This window comes from Nicotiana tabacum, chromosome 1 (genome assembly GCF_000715075.1).
Source record: "Nicotiana tabacum cultivar K326 chromosome 1, ASM71507v2, whole genome shotgun sequence".
Lineage (NCBI taxonomy): Eukaryota > Viridiplantae > Streptophyta > Magnoliopsida > Solanales > Solanaceae > Nicotiana > Nicotiana tabacum.
Genome location: NC_134080.1, coordinates 6,758,197 through 6,762,060, shown reverse-complemented (window position 1 = coordinate 6,762,060; position 3,864 = coordinate 6,758,197).

Here is a 3,864-nt window from a genome sequence, read left to right as displayed (position 1 = left end):
CTACTGAGATGAACCCCCATGACGACGACACTGCCTCCACATATGCCCAAACTCTCCACACTCAAAACAACTCCTCGGTGCGGGGGACAGGGATTGAAAGGAATCCCTAGCATCGGGATAACTAGTAGAAGAACCTGGCATGGAAGAGCCCTGAACTGATGGAGCACGGGACGAACTCTAGGCTGGGAGGGCACCAAGTGATGAAAGGCTCTAATGAGAGTTGTGAGAACCATGGCTGATGATGCACCATGGTGAACTGGGCGAGCGGACTGAGCATGTATGAATGGACGACCTCTGCCATGCTGGAACTAACCCCCATGAGGAGCACCACTAAATCTACCCTGACCCTGAGACCTCTTGGCCTCCTTCTGAACTCTCTCCTGACCACGAACCATCTCAATCTGTAGAGAAATGTTGACAACCTCATCAAAAGTGGCACTAGACACCCTCTCTATGGTGATAAGCAACCGAAGCTGAAAATCGAGGCCATCTTTAAACCTCCTAATCCTCTCTCGGTCTGTGGGAACCAACCAGACCGCATGACGAGCCAACTCGGAGAACTGCATCTCATATGTAACAGACATATCACCCTAACACTCGAACTGCCTGAAAAACTCCTCTCTGCGAGACTCAGGTACAAACTTCTCTAGAAAGAGAACAGAGAACTGCTGCCAAGTAAGGGACGATGCGCCAACAGGCCTACGCTCTCGTAAGACTCCTACCAACTAAGTGCAACCCCAGAGAATTGGAAAGTAGTGAATGAGACCCCACTGGTCTCCAGAATACCTGTGGTCCAAAGCATCCTCTAACACTTGTCCAAGAAACCCTATTCATCCTCACCCTCAGCAACACTAAATGACGGACGCTGGAGTTTTCGAAACCTCTCCAATATGCGCTGCTCATCCTCTGGCATAACAGGAGCTACATTGTCCTGAGCAGTGGCAACCGACTAGGTTGGATGTTCCCCCAGTGTTTAAAGTCCCTGAACAACCTGCACAGGTGTGCGAGCGGCAGGAGTCTGAGTGCCTCCCCCGGCCTGAGAAGTAGCTGCAGTCGTAGTAACTAAGACCGCCTAAGCCAGGCCAGTGCACACTGATAGAATCTGAGCTAGGGCCTCCTGAAGGCCAGGAATCACAATAGGCACGGGGGTGCTTGAGCTGTTCCCACTGGAGCATCTACGGTTGGGACCTAATCTAGAACAATGGGTGGGTCTACAGGTACTGCTCTGGCTGCTGTGCAAGCTGCACCCCTACCCCTACCACGGCATCGATCGCGGTTTCGACCCCTCCCGGGCCTAGTTGGTAGTATTGGTGGCTGGTCACCATGTCCGGTAGTGCAAGTCCTCACCAACTATGAGAGAATGAAACAATAGAAGTTTAGTTACCAAAATCAATGGATTTACACGATAAGAATACAAGAAAGTAAAATTTTCCTAAGGGTTCTGCAGCCTCTCGAAGATAAGTACAGGCGTCTCCGTACCGATCCGCAAGACTCTACTAAACCCGCTCATGACTCGTGAGACCTATGTAACCTAGGCTCTGATACCAACTTGTCACGAGCCAAACTACCTTGTCGTGATGACGCCTATCGTAGTACTAGGCTAGCTGACCCATTGCCCAAAACATGTAATATTTCATTTTAGAAATATATTATCAAACTATTTAATCATAAAATCTTTCGTAAGAAATCCAAAAGAAGGAAAAATGTGGAAATAAAATCCTGACACCGGGAGCCACTAGTCATGAGCATACGATACAAGTGTGAATATGCTAAGACCAATACATTCTAGAAAATCTAATAAAATAGCTATAGGAAGATAGGAGGGAGAAGAGCAAGGCTGCGATCGCCATGCAACTACCTTTCCAACTCCAAAGATCTGTGGTGGATGAATCAACACTCGCTTGAACGTCCAATAACACCTAGATCTGCACACAAGGTGCAATGAGTAATGTGAGTATGCGAACTCAGTAAGTAACAACCATAAATAAAGGCTGAGTAGCAATGATGAGCAGTAAAACACATAAAGAGCATAATATGAAATCTTAGTGAAACAATATGCTTACAAATCAGTATTTGAGTCAAATCATCTCGTAAAAATCCAGTTTCGGTGAAAATCAATTATTGATATTTTTCAACAGTTTCAGTAAAGGCTCAATGCAAAATAGAGTGAAGATAATGAAGTCACGAACAACCCCTCGGGGAAAATATCACTCATAAACAGCCCCTCGAGCAAGCCTCAATGTCACTCATAAACAGCCCCTCAGGCATACCTCACCATCACTCATTCCTCCCAGTCACTCGACACTCGGCACTCGCACTCAGTAGGTACCTGCACTTACTAGGGCATGTACAGTCTCCGGAGGGGATCCTTCAGCCCAATTGCTATAACAAACCAAATCATGTCGTCAATCACGCAGACCCTCGGCCTATAATAAACATACTATGGCGTGCAGCCCGATCCCGTATAATATCCTCACAAATCAGGCCCTCGACTTCACTCTATCATAAACCTCACAAGCCACTCGGGCATTTCAGTAAAATCAGGGAAACTCAGCCTAAAACAACATTTATGTGTATCAAAACAGAGTAATATAACTGAATTATGCAGTAAACAGGAGAAATCGTGATTGAGTATAGATTTCAAATCAAAACAGTGAGATGATAGTAAGAAAATGCCCCTGAGGGTCCAAAACAATACTGGCACGAGGCCCAAACATGGCATTAAATCCAAGTTATAAGAATTTTTTCTAAACACACATATATAATATAATTTTTAACAAAATATGCAACTCTACAGTTACTACGGGACGGACCAAGTCAAAATCCCCAACGGTACACGCCCACACGCCCGTCACCTAGGATGTGCGTCACCTCAAAATATGATAGCTCCACGGACAATGATAAAGCTTTAGAAGCACCAAGAAAGCCATTCACAAGGTCTCAAGCTAAGGAGAATCAAGACAAGGTTGTTGGGCTTCAATGGGAGATCAAGAAGGCGCTAATGGTGGAAGAAGAGCTCAAGAATTATGGAGAGGATTTAGCTAAGTGCTACACTCATTTCATGGTCCAAGTCCAAGTCCAAGAGGAGGTAGATTGGGGTCCAAGCACCAATCAAGGAGGGCCTAAATTAGGGGCCTAAATCAACCCACAAAGGAGCCAACTTGGCGCCCAAGTCAGCTCAGGGAGGGGCGGCCAAAACATAGGAGAAGGAGTCAAAGTTCCTTATTTTGTTTCCTAGTTTGTTAGGACATATTTGATGCTTTCCTAGGTAGTTAAGGTTTTGTTTTTTCCCCTAAATTATTGGAATTACTTTCCAAGATTGACTTGTTTTTGTTTCCTAGAGTTTTACCTTTTCCTATGGTAGTTGGACTTGTTGTATAAAGTAGTTTAGGACTTTATTTCCTTATTTGTTTATGTAGAATTTCGTGACCCCTTCCCTATATAAAGGGGTATCTTCTTTGCTTTTAGATTCAGACTATCATCAACAAAAATTGTGAGAATTTTCTTGCACTCTTGTGTGTGGCTACTCTTGAATTTATTCTTCAACCTTCAAGACTCAACTTAACGTGGTAAGATTAAACTCTTTCGAAATCTTAGATCACTTTTAGGAATTCAAGAAAGGTGATAAGTTTAGACTTATTATTGTTCTTGTTATTCTAAAGGGTCAGGTTTCACAAAATTTAATAAAAATTACAAAACTAGAAGGCGCATTCACTCACGAGTCCAACCATACCAAGTTTATCAAAATCCGACTTCATTTGACCCCTCAAATCCCCAAATCAAACCCTCCAATTACCAAGCCCTAATCCCCTCAATTTCATCCCTAATTTCTACTAATTACATGCTTAAGCAACTGAAAATTAC